The sequence below is a fragment of the Pristiophorus japonicus genome, chromosome 2, assembly GCF_044704955.1.
Source record: "Pristiophorus japonicus isolate sPriJap1 chromosome 2, sPriJap1.hap1, whole genome shotgun sequence".
NCBI classification, from domain to species: domain Eukaryota; kingdom Metazoa; phylum Chordata; class Chondrichthyes; family Pristiophoridae; genus Pristiophorus; species Pristiophorus japonicus.
This window is the reverse complement of record NC_091978.1, coordinates 29,684,943-29,711,407: the sequence shown is the minus strand read 5'-3', so window position 1 is coordinate 29,711,407 and position 26,465 is coordinate 29,684,943. Positions and strand designations below refer to the sequence as shown.

At 44.9% G+C, this 26,465-nt stretch overlaps 1 protein-coding gene and 2 long non-coding RNA genes across 6 annotated transcripts in view; 1 reads left to right on the top strand and 2 right to left on the bottom strand.

Annotated features, from left to right (window-relative positions):
• ctnna2 (catenin (cadherin-associated protein), alpha 2) overlaps positions 1-26,465 on the top strand; it is a 1,881,920-nt gene that overhangs the window by 1,157,694 nt on the left and 697,761 nt on the right. The window lies entirely within an intron of this gene.
• On the bottom strand, positions 1,389-21,599 carry LOC139229811 (uncharacterized). The gene is made up of 3 exons (XR_011587814.1): positions 21,517-21,599; positions 10,841-10,946; positions 1,389-2,114 (listed from the first exon to the last, which is right to left on the bottom strand). It is a non-coding gene; the product is annotated as an uncharacterized lncRNA (long non-coding RNA).
• The window catches only part of LOC139229805 (uncharacterized), a 36,312-nt gene continuing 32,735 nt past the window's right edge, over positions 22,889-26,465 (bottom strand). The window contains exon 3 of the long non-coding RNA XR_011587812.1: positions 22,889-23,104. This is a non-coding gene — a long non-coding RNA (uncharacterized lncRNA). The remainder of the gene's footprint in view (positions 23,105-26,465) is intronic.

The following is a 26,465-nucleotide window of genomic DNA, read 5'->3' as shown; positions in this document are numbered from 1 at the left end:
CCCAGCATTGAAGCACTGACCACACTTGATCAGCTCTGCTGGGCAAGTCACATAGTTCGCATGCCAGACACGAGACTCCCAAAGCAAGCGCTGTACTCGGAACTCCTTCACGGGAAACGAGCCAAAGGTGGGCAGAGGAAACGTTCCAAGTACACCCTCAAAGCCTCCCTGATAAAGTGCAACATCTCCACCGACACCTGGGAGTCCCTGGCCAAAGACCGCCCTAAAGGGAGGAAGTGTATCCAGGAGGTCGCTGAGCACCTCGAGTCTCATCGCCGAGAGCATGCAAAAATCGAGCGCAGACAGCGGAAAGAGCGTGTGGCAAATCTGTCCCACCCTCCCTTACCCTCAACGATTATCTGTCCCACCTGTGACAGGGACTGTGGCTCTCGTATTGGACTGTTCAGCCACCTAAGGACTCATTTTTAAGAGTGGAAGTGCGTCTTCCTCGATTCCGAGGGACTGTCTATGATGATGATGATAGGAAAGATGTGACTATACTAGAAAGGATGTAGAGGAGATTTTCAAGAATGCTGCCTGGACTGGAGAATTTTGGCGATGAGGAAAGATTGGAGATGTTGGGTCTGTTTTCTTTGGAACAGAGGAGGCTAATGGTTGACCTGATTGAGGTATATAAAATTATGAGGAGCCTAGATAGAGTGGATAAGAAAGAGCTGTTAACCTTGACAGAGTGGTCAACAAGCAGGTGACGTAGATTTGAAGTAAGTGCGGGGAGGTTTAGAGGAGATATGAGGGGATGTTCACCCAGAGGGTGGTGGGGGTCTGGAACTCACTGCCTGAAAGGGTGGTAGAGGCAGAAACCCTCACCACATTTAAAAAATACTTGGCTGAGTACTTAAAGTGCCGTAACTTACAGGGCTATGGACCAAGAGCTGGAAGGTGGGATTATGCTGGATAGCTCTTGCTCAGCCGGCGCGGACACGATGGGCCGAAATGGCCTCCTTCCGTGTTGTAAATTTCTATGATTCTATGATAACCAACAGGCCACTCGTGAGCAGGTGAAGAGGAAAAACCAAGGGCAGGGAGGTGGGAAACCGAGGAATTCTGCCCCGCCCAGACTCCCATCATTTCAGATCTCCTATTTCAGAGACAACCCCCCCCCCAACATTTAGTGATGACCCTGTTGGTGTGTCCAAGTAGTGGTCACGAAAACCAGAATATCCGGTCCAAAAGTTGATAGTTGCCGGCGTAAACCGATAGGAGATGTTTTTTAATTCATTCGCAGGATGTGAGTATCTGTGGCAAAGCTGGCATTTATTGCCCAACCCTAATTGCCTTTGAGAAGGTGGTGGTGAACCGCCTTCTTGAACCGCTGCAGTCCGTGTGGTGAAGGTGCTCCCACAGTGCTGTTATGGAGGGAGTTCCAGGATTTTAACCCAGTGATGATGAAGGACCGACGATATATTTCCAAGTCAGGGTAGTGTGTGACTTGGAGGGGAAGTTGCAGGTTGTGGTGTTTCCATGCGCCCGCTACATTCTAGATGGCAGAGGTGATGGGTTTGGGAGGTGCTGTCTGTGATATCTTCACAGAGCACAGCACACACAGCTCCTAACATGGCAGGCAGCTCTCTCGGAAGCCTCCGGAATCTGCCTGGTTATGTTTAATTATTAACTCTGCAGTTGCAGTACACAATGCATCCACATCCACAGTGTGGAGCTACAAACATTACAAGCTTACAGACATTACACTTCTCGCTTCTTAATGAAGAAGTTATTATAACAAACATCATACATAACTTTCATGTTTATACATAACACAGGATATAAACTTAGTTTTTTTTTCCATATTTACAAATTTAACTTTACAACTTGTTTTCTATTTCGAAGAGGAACCTTCCAAACATGGTGTTGGATCTACTCTCATTCGAGGCTCATCCTGAGGAACGTTTTTCACCACGGAATTTCCTTGATTTTCATTTGAACTCACTCTAACTTCAGGCTCTTTGTTTTCCTGACTCGGACTCAGACTTTCATTCTGATTCTCTCCTGGATTTGTTTCTAGTACATTGGATTTAGGATTTGCTACTGGTGTATCAAAACTATCTGATGAGTCAGAAATAATTGAGTCATTCCCACCTTCACTCCTTCCATGCCTGTAGGTAAAATATGATCAATATGAACAAACCTAACCTGTCCATTATCAAACATCTTTACCAAATATGTGCGAGGACCACATATCTTCACTACTCATCCTGGTAACCACTTTCACCATTTATGGTGATGGTTCTTCACTCTCACCTTCTGGTTTAATTTCACACTTCTCTCTTTTACTCTACCTTTATCATGATTCTCTTTCTGTCTTAATTGTGTCTCTTCTACGGACTGTGCCAAATTTGGCTTTAACAACGAGAATCTGGTTCGTGGCTGTCGTTTGATAAACAACTCTGCTGGTATTCTACCAGTAGTTGTATGAGGAGTATTTCGATATGCAATCAAAAAATTAGCCAATTTGTGATCCAATGACAACTGTCGTTTCCTTGGATTTGGATCTAACATTTGTTTTATGAGGGCACGTTTTACAATTTGTACAGTGCTCTGTGCTGCACCATTCGAAGCAGGATGGTATGGTGGAACCTTGGTGTGTTTCAGAACATTTTTGCTCGTGAAATATGCAAATTCTTCTGAACGAAATTGTGGTCCATTATCCAAAACAATCTCTTCAGGTAGGCCAAATGATGAAAATACTTTTCGTTAAATATCCAATGTTTTACTTGTTTTTATTTTCCACATTGGAAACACCTCAACCCGCTTCGAATGGCTATCAATCACAATGAACAATTGTTGTCCTTCTAACTCAGCCTTTGCCACACCCTGGGAGGCCATTTGTAATGGTGGTGGTTGCTTGCTTACCGATTGACATGTCATACACTGACTCACGATGTACTCTATATCTTTATCAAGACCTGGCCACCATAAATAACTGCGTGCAAAACTCTTGGTCAAGCACATTCCCAGGTTCTGGTCATGGAGGTCTCCTAATAATTTGGACCTGAATTTATTTGGTATAACCACTCTTGCACCCAACGTGATACAATCTTTATCGACTGATAATTCATTCCTACGAATGAAGAATGGATGTGTATCTTTGTCTGTTACCTGGTTTGGCCATCCATTTGCAATATACTCATACACCTTTGACATCACTGGGTCACGTTTGGTTGCTCTACCAATCTCTTCAGCTGTGACTGGCAGTTCATTAATGTTTGAAAATAAAACACTTCTTCTCTATCGGGTGTAACTTGTGATGGAGAAGGCAATCTAGACATTGCATCAGCATTACTGTGATCAGCTGATCATCTGTATTCAATATCATATGTATATGCTGACAAAATCAAAGCCCATCTCTGCATTCGGGCTGCAGCTAATGTTGGAACTGGGGACTTTGGATGGAGGATTGCTATTAGGGGCTTATGATCCGTAACGATGGTAAACTTACGACCATACAAGTATTTGTGAAACTTCTTGACCCCAAAAATTAATTGCCAAAGCTTCCCATTCAATTTGCACATAATTACTCTCACTGACACTGAGAGTGCGTGAAGCAAAAGCAATTGGTCTCTTCTCCCCACTACGTGATACATGAGAGATCACTGCCCCAACTCTATATGGAGAGGCATCACATGCTAGCTTAATCTCCTTAGATATGTCATAGTGATCTAACATGGTGCTCTCTACCAATTTGCTTTTACACTCCTTGAATGCTGTATCACATTCTTTTGACCACTTCCAATGGACCTATTTTTTCAAAAGTTCATTCATAGAAAAAACATAGAAACATAGAAAATAGGTGCAGGAGTAAGCCATTCCTGCCTTCTCGCCACATCCCCCGATCCCCCCAGTAGCAAGGACTATATCTAACTCCTTTTTGAATATATTTAATGAATTGGCCTCAACAACTTTATGTGGTAGAGAATTCCACAGGTTCACCACTCTCTGGGTGAAGAAGTTTCTCCTCATCTCGGTCCTAAATGGCTTACCCCTTATCCTTAGACTGTGACCCCTGGTTCTGGACTTCCCAACATTAATAAGAACAGAAGAACATAAGAACATAAGAATTAGGAACAGGAGTAGGCCATCTAGTCCCTCGAGCCTGCTCCGCCATTCAACAAGATCATGGCTGATCTGGCCGTGGACTCAGTTCTACTGACCCGCCCGCTCCCCGTAACCCTTAATTCCCTTATTGGTTAAAAATCTGTCTATCTATGATTTGAATATATTCAATGAGCTATCCTCAACTGCTTCCCTGGGCAGAGAATTCCACAGATTCACAACCCTCTGGGAGAAGAAATTCCTTCTCAACTGGTTTTAAATTAGCTCTCCCGTATTTTGAGGCTATTTTTCCCCTTTTGTACTAGTCTCCCCGACCAGTGGAAATAACCTCTCTGCCTCTATCCTGTCTATCTCCTTCATTATTTTAAATGTCTCTATAAGATCACCCCTCATCCTTCTGAACTCCAACGAGTAAAGACCCAGTCTACTCAATCTATCATCATAAGGTAACCCCCTCATCACCGGAATCAGCCGAGTGAATTGTCTCTGTACCCCTTCCAAAGCCAGTATATCCTTCCTTAAGTAAGGCGACCAAAACTGCAGTACTCCAGGTGCGGCCTCACCAATGCGCTATACAGTTGCAGCAGGACCTCCCTGCTTTTGTACTCCATCCCTCTCGCAATGAAGGCCAACATTCCATTCGCCTTCCTGATTACCTGCTGCACCTGCAAACTAACTTTTTTGGGATTCATGCACAAGGAGCTGGCGCGGCGCCTAAACTCTGCCAACGTCCGCCACGCGGCCGATGCCATCGAGTCGCTAAAAACAGCTCTGGGCCCTGACTCCGTTAGGTGCATCGAGGAGGCTCAAGCACGTGGGGAGATCCCGTCCGAACTGACCCCCGTCCGGACGGAATTCCTCATCGGCGCCAAACCCCGGAACCTCCCTCGGGGGCCGGCGCCTCACAACTTGAGCCGCCTCGGGGAAATCCCCTCCGTGCCTTTCAGTTCCTGAGCGGAGGGGTTTCCTGTACGGGCTGCTCCTGCACACCCTCAACTTTGCCATCCTCGCCGGCCGTCCGGACACGCCATGGCGTACCATCTTGCCGTCCGGAGGAGGCGGGGGTCCCCGATGGAGGGCACTCTACGCAGGGGTCCTCCCACTATTCATCGGGGACTTGGCCTGGAGGGTGGTGCACGGAGCAGTGCCATGCAACAATTTTTTAAGCCGGTTCACGGACTCCCAGGCCGCCTGCAATTTCTGCGGTCTGAAAGAGTCCGTGTTCCATGTTTTTATTGAGTGCACGAGGTTGCAGCCCCTGTTCCATTATTTGAAGAGGCTGCTCCTGAAATTCTGGCTGCACTTCAGTTCCACTCTCCTGATCTTTGGGCACCCTGTGCGGAGGGGAGCGGGTAGGTCCGAAGGCCTCCTCGTAGGACTGCTCCTGGGCACGACCAAGGGTGCCATCAGCCGGTCCAGGCAGCGGGCGGTCGAGGGGGTCGTTCAACCTGACTGCCTGCCTCTCTTCCGCTCTTACATCCGGTCCAGGGTGTCCTTGGAGATGGAGCACGCGGTGTCCACCGGTACGCTCGCGGCCTTCCGCGAGAGGTGGGCACCGGAGGGACTGGAGTGCATCATCACGCCCGGCAACCAAATTTTAATTTGATTTTACGTTTTAAAGTTTAATTTGTTTTCATTGCCGGTGCTTTTAGTGTCCCCCTCCCCTTTTATAGGGGGCACTGGAAAAATTTGATTTTAGCGCCCCAAAAAAAACCCAAAAAAAAGAAAAAAAAAAAAAGGGGCCTTGAAAATGTCTGCTGTGTCACCCAGGCGGGTGGCATGGTTTTAATGTTTATGTTTATTTTCAGGTAAACTCAAAAAAGAGTTTCATGCACAAGGACCCCCAGGTCCCTCTGCACCACAGCATGTTGTAATTTCTCCCCATTCAAATAATATTCCCCTTTACTGTTTTTTTTTCCCAAGGTGGATGACCTCACATCTTCCGACATTGTATTCCATCTGCAAAACCCCAGCCTATCCGCCTAACCTATCTAAATCTCTTTGCAGCCTCTCTGTGTCCTCCACACAACCCGCTTTCCCACTAATCTTTGTGTCATCTGCAAATTCTGCTGCACCACACTCTGTCCCCTCCTCCAGGTTATCTATGTACATCGCAAACAGTTGTGGCCCCAGCACTGATCCCCGCGGCACACCACTAACCACCGATCTCCAACCCAAAAAGGACCCATTCACCCCGACTCTCCGCCCTCTGCCAGCCAGCCAACTCTCCATCCACGCCAGTACACTTCCCCTGACTCCGCATACCTTTATCTTCTGCAGTAACCTTTTGTGTGGCACCTTATCGAATGCCTCTTCGAAATCCAAATACACCACATCCATCGGCACACCCCTATCCACCACGCCCGCCATATCCTCAAAGAATTTCAGTAAACCAGTTACACATGATTTCCCCTTCATGAATCCATGCTGCGTCTTCTTGATTGCACTATTCCTATCTAGATGTCCTGCTATTTCCTCCCTAACGATAGCTTCAAGCCTTTTCCCCACCACAGATGCCAAACCAACCGGCCCACAGTCACCTGCCCCCTTTTTCAAACAGAGACATTACATTAGCTGCTCTCCAATCCGATGGCACCTCCCCAGAGTCCAAAGAATTTTGGTAGATATTATCGAATGCAACTGCTATAACCTCCGCCATCTCCTTTAATACCCTGGGATGCATTTCATCAGGACCAGGGGACCCGTCCACCCTGAGTCCCATTAGCCTGTCCAGCATGACCCCGCTAGTGATAGTGATTGTCTCAAGGTCCTCCCTTCCAACATTCCTGTGACCAGCAATTTTTGGCATGGTTTTTATGTCTTCCACTGTGAAGACCGAAGCAAAATAACTGCTTACGGTCTCAGCCATTTCCACATTTCCCATTATTAAATCCCCCTTCTCATCTTCCAAGGGACCAACATTTACTTTAGTCACTCTTTTCCGTTTTATATATCGGTAAAAGCTTTTACTATCTGCCGTCATGTTTTGCGCAAGCTTACTCTCGCAATCCATCCTCCCCCTCCCCATTGCTTTCCTAGTCATTCTTTGCTGTCGTTTAATAATTTCCCAATCTTCTAGTTTCCCACTAACCTTGGCCACCTTATACGCATTGGTTTTTAATTTGATACTCCCCTTTATTTCCTTGGTTATCCACGGCTGGTTATCCCTTCTCTTACCGCCCTTCTTTTTCACTGGAATATATTTTTGTTGAGCACTATGAAAGAGCTCCTTAAAAGTCCTCCACTGTTCCTCAATTGTACCACCGTTTAGTCTATGTTCCCAGTCTACTTTAGCCAATTCTGCTCTCATCCCACTGTAGTCCCCTTTGTTTAAGCATAGTATGCTCGTTTGAGACACTACTTCCTCACCCTCAATCTGTAATACAAATTCAACCATACTGTGATCACTCATTCCGAGAGGATCTTTTACTTGGAGATCGTTTATTATTCCTGCCTCATTACACAGGACCAGATCTAAGATAGCTTGCTCCCTTGTAGGTTCTGTATCATACTGTTCTAAGAAACAATCCCGTATGCATTCTATGAATTCCTCCTCAAGGCTACCCCGTGCGATTTGATTTGACCAATCGATATGTTGGTTAAAATCCCCCATGATTACTACCGTTCCTTTTTCACATGCCTCCATTATTCCCCTGATTATTGTCTGCCCCACCGTGATGTTATTATTTGGGGGCCTATAAACTACGCCCACCAGTGACATTTTCCCCTTACTATCTCTAATCTCCACCCACAATGAATCAACATTTTGTTCATTAGAGCCAATATCGTCTCTCACAATTGCCCTGATATCATCCTTTATTAACAGAGCTACCCCACCTCCTTTCCCTTCTTGTCTATCTTTCCGAATTGTCAGATACCCCTGTATGTTTAATTCCCAGTCTTGGCCACCCTGCAACCATGTTTCAGTAATGGCCACCAAATCATACCCATTTGTAATGATTTGTGCCGTCAACTCATTTACTTTGTTTCGAATGCTGCGTGCATTTAGGTAGAGTGTTTTAATACTAGTTTTTAAACCATGATTTTTAGTTTTGACCCCTCTTGCAGCCCCTTTATATTCATAAATATTGTCCCTTCCTATCACCTTGTGGTTTACACTTACCCCAGTGCTACTCTGCTCTGTTGCCTCCTGCCTTTTTAGTGGATGTAATACTGTAGCCAAATTTGGTAGTAACTTCCCATAAGAGTTCAAAAGACCCAAGAATGAACGAAGTTCAGTGACATTCCTGGGAGTGGGTGCATTTCTAATTGCATCCAATTTTTCCATGGTTGGATGTAAAGCATCTTTGTCTACTCTGTACCCTAAGTACTCCACTGAGTTTTTAAATAACTCACACTTACGAGCAGACACTCGTACTCTGTGCTTTTCTAACCGTTTGAGGACTTCATTCAATATGTTATTATGAATTTGCTTATTTGGTGCTGAAATTAGTATGTCATCCAAATAACATACTATCCCTTCAATGCCTTGCAAAATCTGGTTCATCCCCCCTTGGAATATGGCAGGGGCGGAAGACACTCCAAACGGTAGCCTATTAAGCTGATATAGGCCTAGATGAGTAATTATATTCAAACATGACTTGGACTCCTCATCTACTGCAAGCTGTCATTCTTAAGATCCAGTTTTGAGAAGATCTGACCACCTTGTCAGTGCTGTGAACAAATCTTCTATATTCGGCAATGTATTGGGGACATTACCCTCAACCTGGTTTACGGTTACTTTATAATCACCACACAATCTTACCTTACCATTGGACTTATGTACAACAACAATGGGTGTAGCCCAATTACATTGATCTTACAAATAATGTTCTTAGTCTCTAGTGTTTTGAGTTCTTGCTCAATTTTCTCCTTGAGTGCATATGGTACGGAACGTGGCTTGTAGTAAACCGATCTAGCGTCCTTCTGTATCCTGACACTCGCCTTGAAGCCTTGGACCGAACTGCCCATTTCGCAGAACATCTTCGGATACTTTTTGATAATCTCATCCACACAGAAAATCTTACTCCAATCCAGCTTCAGTGAGCTCTACCAATTTCTTCCGAGTAAGGCAGACTTGACTCCTTTCACTACTATTAGAGGCAAGTTCTGAAATTGATCTTTATATTTCACCGGTACGGTGATACGACCTACCACAGGAATTTTCTCTCCCGAGTAGCCTCGCAGCTCTATCTTGGATTTCTCCAGTTGGAAATCACGCAATTTGTCGAGGTACAGCGACTCTGGTATTACACTCACGGATGCACCCGTGTCGATTTCCATTGGTATCTTGAATCCTGCAATATCTATGTGGATTTTGATGCTTTCCGAATCACTGTCCGCTAACCTCGTGCTCCTGATAACTTGTAACTCTAACATCTCCTCGTCCTGTTGTTGTTCTTCCATGCTATGTAGTCTCTTGGGATTTCGACTCATAGCTTTGAACGCTGGAGTCATAGCTTTAAGAACTGGTTTACCCTTCAGTCGGCATGCCTTCGCAAGATGCCCAGTCTTTCTGCAGAAGAAACACTCTGCCTTCATGAATGGACAACTTTGAGCAATGTGTTGTCCCAGGCACCTATAACACGACTTCGACGCTCTGTTAGAATTTCCAGTTTCTGAGACTTTGCGCCCCACCATCTTTTACTTTGAACCTGTAGGTGATTTACCTCGATTGACTGATGACATAATCATTATTTAATTCTCGGGAATATTGTTCGGCTATGCCCATCGACCTCGCTGTCTGACAAGCAATCTCAAAAGTCAAGTCATCCGTCGTCAATAACTTCCTTCTGATCGCATCATTTTTCACCCCACAAACAAAACGATCCCGTAATGCTCGGTTTTGAAAGTTTCCAAAATTACAGTGCATCGATAGCTTTTTTAATGCTATGATGTAATCACTGATAATTTCATCAGCCTTTTGATTCCAAATCCCGAAACGATAGCTTTCAGCAATTTCTAACAGTTTGGGTTTATAGTGCTGCTCCAGCTTCGTTAAAATCTCTTTAAGCATTGTGTCCTTTGGCTTGTCAGGCACAAGCAGATTTACAAGGGTTTCGTACAATGCCGGACCAGCCTCTGATAAGAAGATCGCTTTCTTACGTTCCAACACAGCCCGGTTCTGGACTGCATTGTCTGCAACTTCGATTATGTTATTTGCAGTGAAATACATTTCTAGCCGATCCACATATGCTTTAAAACGTTCCCGGTCGTGTCTATATTCCCCCAAATGTCCGGTTACACCTGCCATTTTAATCTCTAGCTGTTCGCACCATGTGCTGTATTTTACCTCGGATTTTTGTAGCTTTTTCCTCAGACAGAAACATCCAAAGTCTCTCTGTCGGCTGGTTGAATCCTTCACCAACAAAATTTAAGCTTTAAATCATCTGAAAAATCCCATCTCATCGCCAAAAGTGATATATTCACAGAGCACAAGCATACACAGCTTTCAACATGGCAGATAGCTCTCTCTGAAGCCTCCGGAATCTGTCTGGTTCTGTTTATTATTAACTCTGTAGTTGCAGTACACAATACGTCCACATCCACAGTGCGGAGTTACTAACATTACAAGCTCACAGACATTGCACTGTCGAAGAATCTGAGGGATCGCGTGAGCGACCCTCCTTGCCAAAGGCAGCTAGGTGCTGAATTTCTCAGTTTGATGGGTGCTTGTGACATGCCTGATGACAAATTAGGTGCCTTTTCACAAATCCTGTAAACTTTAGCAGGAATGTAAATTACAGTATGTCTACGTGTGTGTTTGTACCTGGAACTTGAGGGCACCGGAGGCTTCCATCCAGGAGGTTACACCCAAACCGTGGCCCATAGGTTTTCGGAACCCTTATGTTTGTACCAGTCGATGGGCTGCCTGTCTGACATAGCAATTGAACAAGGTTATGACAATCATTAGCAATCTGGAGGGGATAAAGCCCTCTGCAGAATGAGAAACACGCTACTTCATCTTAGCCCAGTTAAAATGTGATTTTTTTTTTAAATTCCTAGATGGAATGTCAGTCTGAGATAACAATCCTCTTATTGTGACCACTTCATTCGGCCTAGTTGCAGAGGCAAACCTTATGCTTTGTATTGCTTTCAATATACCATTGAAAGACCACTTGAGTGCAGACCAATCATGTGATGTGATTATGAATCGCAGATGCTGGCTTCTGACAAATGACTGCCCTGGTGTTAAATAATGTGCTTCGCTGCTACAGATGTTAAATAGTATTTGTGATGTGTATTTTAGCATCTGATGTAATTTGAATGTCAATTCATTAAGAAGTACTGTAAATGTCTTATTGATCCTTTTGATATTAACAACCCAAAGTGAGTCAAAAGGAAATTGAAAATTTATCATCTTACACCATTGTTCGAACCACAGGTTTATTATAGTCGACCAGAGGTTTCATACAAGTTGACAGTTAATCGGTAGCTGCATGTACCCAGGTACATTTAACCAGACACACACACTCACACTAATTTGCATCAATTTCTGGCAAGTTTGTGCAATTGTGTTCCGACAGGTCAACTGGGGACTCCACAGTCACTTATTTGTTTTCTAGCATCGCAGTGTAAGAAAGCACAGATCTGCACAAGGCAAATGAATTCCTGCAAGCCAGACGTATTTCTTGTCATTCAAAGTGTGATAATTTCAGGAGTCTGTACATTTAGGAATGTACTGTATCATCCCATCTTAGAATCATAGAAATTTACAGCACGGAAGGCCATTTCGGCCCATCGTGTCCACGCCGGCCAACAAAGAACTACCCACCCAGCTCCCACTTTCCAGCTCTTGGTTACGTCACTTCAGGTGCACATCCAAGTACTTTCTAAATGTGGTGATGGTTTCTGCCTCTACCACTCTTTCAGGCAGTGATTTCCATAACCCCATTACCCTCTGTGTGAAAAGATTTCCCCTCAAATCCCCTCTAAACCTATCAATTACTTTAAATCTATGTCCTCTGGTTGTTGACCCCTCTGCTAAGAGAAATAGGTCCTTCCTATCTACTCTATCTCAGCCCCTTATAATTTTATACACCTCAATAAGGTCTCCCCTCAGCCACCTCTGTTCCACAGAACACAAATTCAGCCTATCCTCACAGCTAAAATTCTCCAGTCCAGGCAACACCCTCGTAAATCTCGTCTGTACCCTCTCGAGTGCAGTCACATCTTTCCTGTTATATGATGGCCAGAACTGCACGCAGTATTCTGGCTGTGGCCTAACTAGTGTTTTTTACAGTTCAAGCGTTACCTCCCTGCTGTTGTATTCTATGCCTCAGCTAATAAAGGCAAGTATTCTGAATGCCTTCTTAACCACCTTATCTGTCTGTCCTGCTACCTTGAGGGATCTGTGGATATGCACTCCAAGGTCACTTTGTTCCTCTACACTTCTCAGTGACCTACCATTTAATGATATAACTTTAATCATATGACTTCCTGCTGTCATGTCCCATCTCTTAATTGCTTAGCTTGTTGCTTTCTGTCTTATAAATTGTGCCAAGTCGCGGGCAATTCTGAGGTGAGACTTGAGGCACCTTCCCAGAGTTTGATCTCCAGAGGTTACTAATGTACCTGGACAGTCCACCACATGCAGTGCAGCAGTTCAGGAAGGCGGCTCACTATCTCAAGGGCAATTATGGATGGGCAATAAATATTGGCCTTGCCAGTGCCAAAAGTGTGTTGCACGTTCCCAAGTTCTGATCTCGAGAGATTACTAATGTACCCTCTGAGTGCAAAGTCCTCAAGAGCAGGATGACTGAATCAGTGGACTCACAGGGTATTATTTTGTCAGTGTAGTTATTAAACAATTAACTGATTGGCAACGAAGACAACAAAATGCTTTGAATCACTGCACTCCCCTTTCGTTCACTTTGAGGAATCACCGTACAAGGTAAAATTATCCAATTATTGTCCAGAGCAAGCTGTATTTCCGTTAGCAAATTGATCAGAATCTGCTTCATAATCTCTGTCAAGCTCTTGAGATAAACAAAAGCCAAAAATGAAACACCTTGGAGTATAACTGTAGTTCATTTTAAACTAATCAGGATTAAGTGTGAGCTACAAACTAGGTAATGGAGTTGTGACCGTGACAAAACTAGGTAAGAGAATTTTGGCAGAAATACCTGTGAGTGGCATAGAGCACTGCTTAAGCAGGATATTAGCAGAATTTCCAAGATATTAGATGCTAGTCTCTCAGATTCGCAGTGGGAGATCAAGCTAAACCCTGTGGAATTTCAGGGCCCACGCATCCAGCAAAATTGGAAATGTTACTCGTGCAAAGTCTGTGTTACAGTTGCACTGGATTGGCTCAAATATGTTCATAAAACAAATAACAACTGATGGAACAACGCAAGTAGCATTTAAAAAAAAAATACTAATAAGAGAAAGGAAGCAATAAGCCCCTACTTGACCTCAATTAAAACAAATGGGAGGAAAATTAATTATGGCCTGTTTCCGGGCGTGTTCAAGCCAAGAGGCCCAAGGCTCACCGAAACTTGGCTTCGGGCAATGTTTTAATAATTAAGCCTGTTGCGCCTCTAGAGGCAGCTCGGCGCTTCTCCACAAACCATTTGCCTCACTCAGTGGACCTCAGATAACTCTTGGGGGGTGGGGGGACAAGCAAAACGGGAAGGGAACAATTCAGCAGCCAGCATCCCTCAGGAAGGCTGACAATCCGAGAAGAACACTCCTACTCCTCTTGGCTCCGTATGACATTTTTTTTTCTAAATTACTTTTTGTTGGCAGCCATTTGCTCATGCCAAGAAAAACATATGCCTGGGCAGTCCAACTTCAGGGATGGGTCATAAAACAGGCACTGGGCCCCTAATTAACATGAGCAGGGGCGTATTGCTTATTTTAGGTTGCCACCAGGGACGTCGGAAAACTTACCCAACCTAATATGTTGTTGGATGTATTTCAGCTCTCTTTGGAGCATGGAAGATAACCAAGAATTTAACCCTTTTTTCACACAATTCGGCCCAAAATTACCACCTGGAAAACGAGCGCGATGAGGTCCACTTTATACCCCATAGTTTTAAAAACATCGCATTAATAAGAGAAGCTGTAGATATTAGAAATCTTCAATACAGGCAGAAAGTGAAGCAAAAATACAGGTCGGTAAGGCCGGAATTTTCACTGCAGAGAATGCGGTTTTCGGGGAGGGTCGGCAGTTAAAAGCGCCGACTTCCGCATTTAACTGGGGCGCGTTTCGAGGCACGCCACAGACCCGCTTGAAGTATTTAACTGCTCGTTTACAGACCCTTAACTGCTTTTTTAACGTCAGATTTGGAGTTTAACTGGTTGTGCACGGGATTCACGCACCTCGGGAACCTCGCCTGCGAAAGGGAGATGGCTGCTCAGTGGCCATTGTGTGAGTTCATTAAGTGACAGCTGGGAAAAGCACATCAGTGCTCACACGTTACACCTGCTTCCTTGCCAAAGGGAAAGGATCAGGCTGACACCATTTTGTGCAGAGATTTAAATTTCAGGAGTTTGCAGTTGGTTTCTGCAACCTCTGAAGCCATTCTCACCACATTGTTAGTTACTCTCATTCATTTTTTACAAAATTGCTCCTGGAATATGGGCATCACTGGCAAGGCCAGCATTTATTGCCCATCCCTAGTTGCCTTGAGAAGGTGATGGCAAGCCAACTTCGCGAACCGCTGGAGTCACATTGGAGGATTGTGCCTCCGTTTTCCACTATACCTGGCATCTATTAGATCAGCATGGATGCCACTTATGCTGTCTCATCGTGAACCTCAGAATCAGACCAAGGTGAGCCCCAGCACCAACCACACCAGCAGCAGCAGCAACAACACCAGCAGCAGCCTTCTCTTCAACGACCTGATGCTCTACAGGAGAGAAGGCATCAGCATAGAGGTGCAGCGCACCGGAGGCGATAGCCCCAACACAGGGAACGAGGCAGAGGATTCGTTTCCTGAACATGATTGAGCACAGGCTCAGGCTATAGTGCCAGCTCTTCACAGACATTTGTAGCTTGCTGGAACAAGAACTGCTGCCCAGAGGACCTGGTGCACACGCCTTACTAGTTGCTGTCAAGGCCAGCACCGTCCTCAACCTTTTTGCCTCAGGCTCATTCCAGGGATCCGCAGCAGACATTTGCAGGATTTTGCAGTTGGCCACCCACAGATGCATCACCCAGGTCACCGATGCCATGTTTCAGAAGTCAGCCAATTATGTGGACTTTGCCACTGATGAAGCCAGTGTTATTCAGCGGGTGCTAGGCTTTGCGGCTCTGGCTGGCTTCCCATGACTGCACGCATGTGGCCATCAAGGCACCCCAACATCACCCAGGAGTGTTTGTGAACCGCAAGGGCTTCCACTCGCTCAATGCGCAGCTCGTCTGCAACCATAAAAAGACCATCATGCATGTGTGCCAGATGCCCAGGCAGCTGTCATGACTCTTTTGTGCTGCGCCAGTCCACCCTCCCTCAGCTCTTCGCACCTTTCCTGCTTTCTCTCCATACCCCTTGATCCCTTTAGCCGTAAGGGCCATATCTAACTTCCTCTTGAATATATCCAATGAACTGGCATCAACAACTCTCTGCGGTAGAGAATTCCACAGGTTAACAACTCTGAGTGAAGAAGTTTCTCCTCATCTCAGTCCTAAATGGCTTACCCCTTATCCTTAGACTGTGACCCCTGGTTCTGGACTTCCCCAACATCGGGAACATTCTTTCTGCATCTAACCTGTCTGAACCCATCAGAATTTTATATGTTTCTATGAGATCCCCTCTCATCCTTCTAAACTCCAGTGAATACAGGCCCAGTTGATCCAGTCTCTCCTCATATATCAGTCCTGCCATCCCGGGAATCAGTCTGGTGAACCTTTGCTGCACTCCCTAAATAGCAAGAACATCCTTCCTCAGATTAAGAGACCAAAACTGAACACAATATTCCAGGTGAGGCCTCACCAAGGCCTTGTACAACTGCAGTAAGACCTCCCTGCTCCTATACTCAAATCCCCTAGCTATGAAGGCCAACATACCATTTGCCGTCTTCACCGCCTGCTGTACCTGCATGCCAACTTTCAATGACTGATGTACCACGACACCCAGGTCTCATTGCACCGCCCCTTTTCCTAATCTTCTGCCATTCAGATAATATTCTGCCTTCGTGTTTTTGCCACCAAAGTGGATAACCTCACATTTATCCACATTATATTGAATCTCCCATGCATTTGCCCACTCACCGAACCTGTCCAAGGGACCCTGCAGCCTCTTGGCGTCCTCCTCACAGCTCACACCGCACCGCCACCCAGTTTAGTGTCATCTGCAAACTTGAGATATTGCACTCAATTCTTTCATCTAAATTCTTCCTGTCTGCCAACCAGTTCTCTATCCATGTCAGTACATTACTCCGAATACCATGTGCTTTAATTTTGCACACCAATCTCTTGTGTGGGACCTTGTCAAAAGCCTTTTGAAAGTCCAAATACACCACATCCACTGGTTCTCCCTTGTCCACTCCACTAGTTACATCCTCAAAAAATTCTAGAAGATTTGTCAAGCATGATTTCCCTTTCATAAATCCATGCTGACTTGGCCGATCCTGCCACTGCTTTCCAAATGTGCTGTTATTTCATCTTTAATAATTGATTCCAACATTTTCCCCACTACTGATGTCGGGCTAACCGGTCTATAATTCCCCGTTTTCTCTCTCCATCCTTTTTGAAAAAGTGGTGTTACAATAGCTACCCTCCAGTCCAAAGGAACTGATCCAGAGTCTATAGATTGTTGGAAAATGATCACCAATGCATCCACTATCTCTAGGGACACCTCCTTAAGTACTCTGGGATGCAGACTATCAGGCCCTGGGGATTTATCGGCCTTCAATCCCATCAATGTCTCTAACTCAATTTCCCGCCTAATAAGGATTTCCTTCAGTTCCTCCTTCTCACTAGAACCTCGGTCCCCTAGTATTTCCGGAAGGTTATTTTTGTCTTCCTTCATGAAGACAGAACCAAAGTATTTGTTCAACTGGTCTGCCATTTCATTGTTCTCCATTATAAATCCACCTGAATCTGACTGCAAGGGACCTACGTTTGTCTTCACTTATCTTTTTCTCTTCACATATCTAGAGAAGCTTTTGCCGTCAGTTTTTATGTTCCCAGCAAGCTTACTCTATTTTCTCCCTCCTAATGAAACACTTTGTCCTCTTCTGCTGAATTCTAAATGTCTCTCAGTCCTCAGGTGTGCTGCCTTTTCTGGCCAATTTATATGCCTCTTCCTTGGATTTAACAGTATCCTTAATTTCCCTTGTTAGCCACAGTTGAGCCACCTTCCCCGTTTTATTTTTACTCCAGACAGGTATGTACAATTGTTGAAGTTCATCCATGTGATCTTTAAATGTTTTCCATTGCCTATCCACCATCAACCCTTTTAGTATCATTTGCAAGTCTATTCTAGCCAATTCACGTCTCATACCATCGAAGTTACCTTTCCTTAAGTTCAGGACCCTAGTCTCTGAATTAACTTTGTCATTCTCCAGCTTAATAAAGAATTGTACCATATTATGGTCACTCTTCCCCAAGGGGCCTCGCACAAGAAGATTGCGAATTAGTCCTTTCTCATTACACATCACCCAATCTAGGATGGCCAGCCCTCTAGTTGGTTCCTCGACATATTGGTCTGGAAAACCATCCCTAATACACTCCAGGAAATCCTCCTCCACCGTATTGCTACCAGTTTGGTTAGCCCAATCTATATAGATTAAAGTCACCCATGATAACTGCTGTACCTTTATTGCACACATCCCTAATTTCTTGTTTGATGCTGTCCCCAAACTCACTACTACTGTTTGGTGGTCTGTACACAACTCTCATGGTGTTTTCTGCCCTTTGGTATTTTGCAGCTTCAGCCATACAGATTCCACATCATCCAAGCTAATGTCCTTACTTACTATTGTGTTAATTTCCTCTTTAACCAGCAACGCTACCCCACCATCTTTTCCTTTCTGTCTATCCTCCTGAATGTTGAATACCCCTTGATGTTGAGTTCCCAGCCTTGGTCACCCTGGAGCCATATTTCCGTGATGCCAATTAGTTCACATTCGTTAATTGCTGCCTGCGCAGTTAATTCATCCACCTTATTATGAATACTCCTCACATTGAGACACAGAGCCTTCAGGCTTGTCTTTTTATCACACTTTGCCCCTTTCAAATTTTGCTGTAATGTGGCCCTTTTTGACTTTTGCCTTGGGTTACTCTGCCCTCCACTTTTACTTTTCTTCTTTCTATCTTTTGCTTCTGCCACCATTCTACTTCCCTCTGTCTCCCTGCATAGGTTCCCATCCCCCTGCCATATTAGTTTAACCCCTTCCCAACAGCACTAGCAAACACTCCCCCTAGGACATTGCTTCTGGTCCCGCCCAGATGCAGATCGTCCAGTTTGTACTGGTCCCACCTCACCCAGAACCTGTTCCAATGTTCCAGGAATTTGAATCACTCCCTTCTGCACCACTGCTCAAGCCACGTATTCATCTGAGCTATCCTGCAATTCCTACTCTGACTAGCACGTGGCACTGGTAGCATTCCTGAGATTACTACCTTTGAGGTCCTACTTTTTAATTTAACTCCTAGCTTCCTAAATTCAGCTTGTAGGACCTCATTCTGTTTTTTACCTATATCGTTGGTACCTATATGCACCACGACAACTGGATGTTCACCCTCCCCCTCCAAAATGCCCTGCAGCCGCTCCGAGACATCCTTGGCCCTTGCACCAGGGAGGCAACATACCATCCTGGAGTCTCGATTGCGGCCGCAGCAACGTCTATCTATTCCTCTTACAATAGAATCCCCTACCACTATAGCTCTCCCACTCTTTTTCCTGCCCTCCTGTGCAGGTGGAACACGAGGAAGAGGAGGAACCTGAGGTGGAGATGTCACCTGCAGCGGCAGACATTGCTTCCTGGGAGGCCCGGGATGGCCTCATAATGGCTCGATTTACTAAACTTGCAGCAGTTCATCCATATGGCTCCCAGATGCTCTACCAACTTCTACCCCCACCGCCAATAGCATCACAAAGCAGTTCTACAATGACCAAGCCATTCCTTTCTCCCAAACTCTCATTGCTCAAGGTTACGTAATGCCTCACCAATCACTCCAAGGAATAAAGCCACTTCCCAGGTAGCAGGCAAAAATGGACAAGACAGGAAAGTACTGCAAAGAAATAAATGTATGTGTGTCATAAATAGAACTGAATCTTAACTTTAACATTTTGGCAAATACCCATGTACATACCCTTGTGCATCTATGATTGTGTCTTTTTTCTTTTCCACGTCCTTCTACGAACTGCATCCCCTGTGGCTTCAGCAGACGTAGAGGCAGGCTGCTCACCTCCCTGCTGTGACTGCTTTGACACTTTTGCCAGACATCCTCTGGGTTTTGAAGCCTTTGAGTGCCCTGCCAAATACTGCTCCTCCTGCGGCTGTGCAGGGTCAGACTCGGCCATCGGGATCCGAGGCAGCATCTGGGGCTCTGACTGAGGGGGAGGCAACGGGCGAGAAATGGGAGCTCTTTGAGCAGATCCCCCACTTCCATGTCCCCTCTCACCATCATCCCTGTCATGGACCACCCGCACTTCCCTGCTCGCAAGGATCTGAAGAGCACCTTGCTGCACAGCAGTGGGGTGATGAACGTCCAAGTGTAATGGTATCCCAACTCGACATGAGGCCAAAAGGAATCTACAATTTCTGTTCACAGCAAGCACGTCTCGTTCGACTGGCGCATTTGCTGCTCCATACAGGTGGCTATCCTTTCCATGGAACAGCATATCACCGCCATCGCCTGCGAGATGGTGGTGCTCATGTTCAAGATGGACTCCTCCATTCTCTGTACAGTCGCACACATCACGGCTGCAAAAGCTGCTAGAACCTCATGCATTTATTGCTGCTCCTCCACGATCACCCTCTTTCTCGATAGCCCCCGAGGCTCAGCGTCTGCATGCAGCTGAGCAGAGTGGGGAGCGTCCTGCGCCCTCCGGCGAGGACTCTCCACTCCTGTCCCTGTCTCCACCATCTGCTCTTGCTCACTTGTGAGAAACCAGGTGACAACACTACTGTCTGTCTCGCTGGAACCAGCAAGGTGAGCATATCTGGGCTGGTGCTGGGTGCGCTTGGTTCTGGAGACGATGCAGCCTCAGATAATGGAGCTTCCTCCGAGGAGTCGTTGTCCTCCTCCGGCTGGTCAGTGCGGGTTGGGGCACTTGATGGACCTGTGGGTGAGTAAAGAGATGAATTGAAGTCTTAGGATAAAAACGTGTAACTTTACCATTATGCACATGATGACATTTCACTGGCTGCTGACATCAAGTCACCATGAGTGACTGTTGCATACCATGTGGTTGAATATTATATAATTCGGTCAACAGGTTGCTGGGAGGTCCCACTCTCTCTGTCTCCCACCACCAGCAGCTCTGCAACTCCAGTGATTTGCAGTGCCTCCTCCTCTGCTGCAGTGAAGTTGATGAACATTGGAGGGCGAGCTACGGTTCGTTGCCTTTCCTGTTGTTGTGGGCTCTCTTCTGCAAGGAGGGAAAGAAGAGAACTTTGAGTGAGAGTGATGGAATGAGTGTAAGGAATGGATAGGCTACATTTGTAGAGAGTGACTATGAGGGAGTGGCGTGACATTGGCAAATAGACTCCTTCTGTGGCTTTGCTTCCTATTATTGCATTAGGATGAGGGTGAGTGTCAGTGGTGGTTAGTCAGATGGTGATGTGAGCAGGTGCATAGAGAGTGAGGGATGGGTGCACCTCGCAAGGTAGGTTGGTGTGAGGATTGACGTGCAGGAGTAGGCTTGTGAAGGCAGTGATGGGGTGTAACTGAATGTGACATTGCACTCACCTTTCCTGACCTCATCACATCATTAAATCTTTTCCGGCACTGGATCCAGGACCGCCTTACTGCATCCCTGCTGCTGACCTCCAGCCGTGTGCTGTTGGTGTCTTCGGATGGTCTTTTGCGCCAATCCCTAGGGAATAGGAGCTCCCTGCGTGCTCTGACTTCCTGGACCAGGAGTTCCAGGGAGGCCTCAGTGAATCTGGGCATGGCCTTCTGTCGGTGAGACTCCATGACCCATCTCTGCGATATTGAGCAAATTCCACCTCTCCCAACCACCTTTAAGTCTCCTCTAAGAACCTTCAACTGGGATGTTTGCAAGGCTGCTTTAAATATCCGAGCTGAAAACGCGTCTTTGATGACGTCAGCAGACCCACTTCATTTAATGGGGCCGGGAAACTCACATGACTGTTTTAATTGATGTAATTGAGTTCAACACGCAGAGCAGAACATGTTGTTAAAAGCTTAGGTTGGCGGGCACCTGTCCTGACTCACAGGTAAAAATTCCGGCCTAAGTGTCTGAAAATGAAAGATCGGTGGGACTGTTCAATAGAACATTTTTGGCTTTTATGAAGCATCTTGTTTACCTTTTGCAAGCTGAACCATGTTGGCGTGATGGTCATTTCCCACAGACAGCGAATGGTATTTACTCACTTTGAAAGAGAGGTTCTTCACTTAGAAACAAAAGCTCGTTAAATTAATACATTTGCAGTATATTTACTGCAGCTGTTTTATACTTTATTGCCTTCACAATATATTCTATAGCAAACAGTCAGTAACATTCAGGCAGCTCCAACTAACAGAGTTCATAAAAAAGTAAGAATGGTCTACGACTCATTGAAGTGAGTGACACAGGCAATCAGATCACATCCATCATGTGTTAACTTGGCCAGCACTGCAAACCCACATTGAAAGACATTTAGGCTGCAGTTCTGCTGTAGCTACTAGACGTAAATTTGTGCCATAAGCTGTTAGCGGAGTGGAATGGCACTGCTTATTTTACATCCCAACAAGTTACACGTCAAGGCAAAGCAGCTCTATGCGCGGGTCCATGAGCTTGAGTGCCGCTGGATTTCCTAGTTGCCAATTTTTTATGTAATAAGGCAATGTTGTCTCCATATTATAAACATTGTAGGCACAGTATGAAATTCTTCCAGAAATCCAAGGCATTTTGTAAATGTGGCTTCTCAACGGCCTGGAGTTATACTGCAGCCAGTGCAACCTCAAAATGATGTGAGATGTCCCGTGGAGAGGGGGCATCAGACTGCTTGGTGTTTGGGAAGTGCATCAGAATCTGCCTCCTGGTTTATACCCCCACTTTTGGAATCAGTGATCACTTGAAATCCATTTGCATCTTCCCACGAGGGGCAATATAACTGCACCGATACATTATCAAAAACTGCACACACGTGCAAATTCAGTGTGACCCTAGGCACTTATTTGCAACTGCAGTTCCTGATCTCAGAAAGCCACCAGATGGCATAGTTATCACAGCGGTGTGGTCTGCTGGTGGTCCCGAGACAATTAGGGATAAAGGAGACCATTTTCTTTCAGGGGAAATTTGTGACTTCAAGCTGAGAGTGATTTCTTTTGAATGAGAGATGTGCACTTCAACCAATTAGATAATGGCCTGGATTTTTCAGTTAGCGGTGTAACGAAATACGCACTTACCCGATGGAGACCCTCCTTCCCGAACTTGCTGGCAGATGCTGCATAGTAAAGGGCAGCGTAATGGCCCACAGATCCCAGGACACAGCCTGTGCAGAGAAGTACCTGGGATCACGTGGGCTGGTGCTCTAATCAGGAAACAAAAGCAACATGTATTTGGAGAATTGATCTTTGAAGCTTTGATATTTGGAGAATTGATATTTGGAGCTTTCTCAGAGAAAGAATAAAAAGAAATAAAAACCAAGAAAAGAATAAATAAACCCAAGGAAATGAGGAGGCAGATTCCAGTAGTTTAATGGCACCCAAGAGAATCTGGGTGAAATTCAGTTATATTAACATCTGCTACATTCCCATTTCTTTCAAAGAAACACAAATTTGACAACATCCACTATAAGTTATCAGATGATTCTGTGTGTATACCTGACAATTTGTGCTAATATTCCACATTTTCTCCGGGTTCCAAATGCGACACTTAGATTCTCCAACTTTGTACGTCTTGGATGTCATCTAATTGGGAAAAAAGAACATTTTTGTTAATTCCAATACAGTAATAAAACATTAGATGAAGATTTTTTATTGACGGGTGTCTCCTTGTGCTGTGCTTCCAGCAGCCTAACATTTCAGTATGAAATTGCTGGGAAGTTGGTGGGCAATTAGGTTTCCAATGTCGGTTCGGATGGTACGCCGTCATACCCACCACAAATTCTGCCCCAACATAAAATGGCTACTCTATGCTTTCCCCAGCACCAATGTTGGTGGGACAGGAACAGGTTTTATATGCAGATTGGGTATAAGAAATAGCAAGCATGGTCAGAATGCTAAGTGTGTAATGAATTGCCATACAGCGAACTGATAGTTTTGAGTGGATCCTCAATCACTGTTTGAGTAAGAGGTTGATGCAAGCTATTCTGCTAATGGGACTATTTAGCATAGTCCAGCTGGAGGAAACAAGTGAGCTTGATCTACTAAAGGTTCTATTAAAGTTTATCACCACGATACTTGATTTTATAACATGTTAAGTGTCCGGGATTAGGAAATATGTACCGAATTTATAGTGTTGATTTACTCTAAAATCTGGGGTGGGTTTTATTTACTTGTAGGAGTCTGGTTCAATGCATTCTGAGCACAATATTTGAAACATTAATTGCCCTGTGTTCTTGGCATACTACATCATTATATTTTTATATTTACACTGCATCATCACATTTTGTGTGAAGGAAGATAATTAAGAATAATTTTTCAGTTTTGAAATTACTAGCCACTGTTTGATTTGCTGTATTCTGTCATTTTGAATGGGGTGTTTTGCATCCTTAACTGTAATTCAACATTCACTGGGATTTTGAATTAATTGCTTCCCTGGTGAAGAGACACCTATTTTCACTCCAAATGACCTTGGCTGATATTGTCAGTATGCCTCATAAGACAACAGTCATACAGCGTGTAATGTCATAAGTGGCATAATTAGCACACCGGTTTTGTCAAATCGCATACACACGGACTGAAGCCGAGGAACAGTGAAAACAGCGGAGGAAAGTTTACACTGTGGAACACAGTGGTTGAGCCTGATCTGATCTGATTTGGCCTCAGAAGAAGATAATTAGAAACTGGGACAAACGAAAGAATAAAAAAAACTTAATGGGCCAAAAATTGTGGTTGGAGGCTTCCCGCGGACGTTTCAGACCGAATAAAAGTTTACGAAAATACCTGGTGGTCCCAGAGGAACGTAGACTTGTGGTCCGAGGCCTCCATTCGCAGCCCAGCGTATGGGCCCACACATCCCAGGAATGTAAGTGCAACCTGGGATCACATGGGCCAGACCAACCAATGAAAATGGTGTATCCCCATTCACAGTAATGGTGAGTTCCATTTGTACGGAGATTACCATTCCTATGAATGGGGATACGCCCCCCAAAAATAAACATTTTAAATAAATAAGAAAAATACTTCACATATTTTAAATGAATTGAAATTGAATTTAATTAAAGGTTTTAGACAAAACAAAAACATTTTTGATTTTTTTTAATTATGGTTTAATGGGGTAAAAATAAACTTACCTTAATGAACAGGGTTTTTAATATAAAAATTATTGTTAACATTTTATTTTTCTAACTTTTAAAACTCTTACGCTGGTAAAACCAGGCTTTTACCAGGCGTAAGAGTTTGAAGGACATGAGTTGGGCAAATAGCCTAAATCTCCGCCTGAAAAGGCCCTTCTCCCACGGATGCGTTGAACTGTCAAAAGAGATTTTGGCGCATGCGCATTGTGCACCGAGAACCAGCACTTTATGGGTCTTTATGGGTGCGTGCGCACATTGTACATGTCCATAGAGACCGCAGTTTTTGGCCCAGTGACGTAAGGTGATTGTGGAATGGGTATATGATACCTACTATGCAAGTATATGTGATTTAAATATGAAAGGACTTGAATAGTAGATTTTGGGGCTGAAATTTCCCCTTTCTTTAATAGCCATGACCATCTCAAAGAGGCGGCCATGGGTTGGTAAGGACCCACCGCCTAGTCATCGCGGAGTCACCGACATTTATGAAATTGCCCTCCATTTCTTTTCCAGCTGTGATTGTCACCGCCCATGTAGCCGCCCCATCGTGCGCGCGCCGACCCCCCACCGACCAGCGGTGACTCCTTTCCGCCCCGCGTGGGAAATTGCCCCGTGGAAGCGGATTGGCCACCGCTAGATGCCCCCGACAGCTTTCCCCTGCGGGAAGCTGTGTGTGGCTGGGTGCCGCGTCTGCCCTTAAAGGGAAGGGCACCATGCCGCGGTCGCCATTTTATTTTAATTGTCGGCCAACTCCGAGGTTGGCCCGATAACGGCGCCCACCAGTTAGGCCAGGCCTCGAACCAGCAGCCTGGCACCCCCTTCTTGGGTACCGGGCCTCTGGTACTCAACGGCCCTCCTCTTTAACTGAAGGGGAAGGACGTTGTGACGCATCAGCTCGACGCGGCGCTGATGACTCCGAACAACGTCCACTCCGCTCTAAAGGGACTTCCGCCCCCAGCCGCCCCAAACACCACCTTGACCGGGGAAAAAAAATCGAAAAACTGATTCTACTTCAAGAAATCTTCAAGATAGGTGAGTGCGCCCCTATCGGTCGGAGAGCAATTTCGACCCTTTTCTCTTCCATCTAGAACAACGGAAAATATTCTTAGCATTTGCAATATGTCGTTTAAAAGCAATCCAGGAAAAATTTCTTCACAATGAGTGTTATGGGAATATGGAACAATCTAAAACAATCTCACTTCAGGTGTTTCAATGAGAGATAGCAATACTCTTATTTTCCAAGTGAGTGTATAAGATATTTGGGGAGAAGCTGAGAACTGGGATTAAAAAGGCTAGACCTGCCATATCTAATAAACATGTTGGAGCTGGTTCAATGGGCCAAATGGCCGATTACTGTTCACATGTTCTGGTGTCAATAATGAGCTCAAATATTATATCCTATATACTTTAACAATTAACAATTAGGATGTGAAATCCTTTCACATCCTATTCACACAAATATTTTCAAATATTTGGACCATATACACCCTGTAATTCCTCCTCTTTTTAATATCTCTCTTTATATTAATTTTTTTAAATCTACACTATTTAGATCGGTGCAAATAAGCTTCTAAATTGGGGGAAAAAATCTTTAAATTTGTTATATGATTGGTGGAAGTATATACTAGGATTGTCAAAATAAAGAGTGAACACCACAAACTGTTGTTGGTAAACTTCTTTATGACCGCAACCAAATCATTTATTGGGTGTAATGTCCTTAAACCTCCTCTGAATATAGCAATTTCACATTTTGCTTTCTATCCTGAATTCTAGCAGAAAATGTCATTATACATGTTTCTTCTTGACATCAT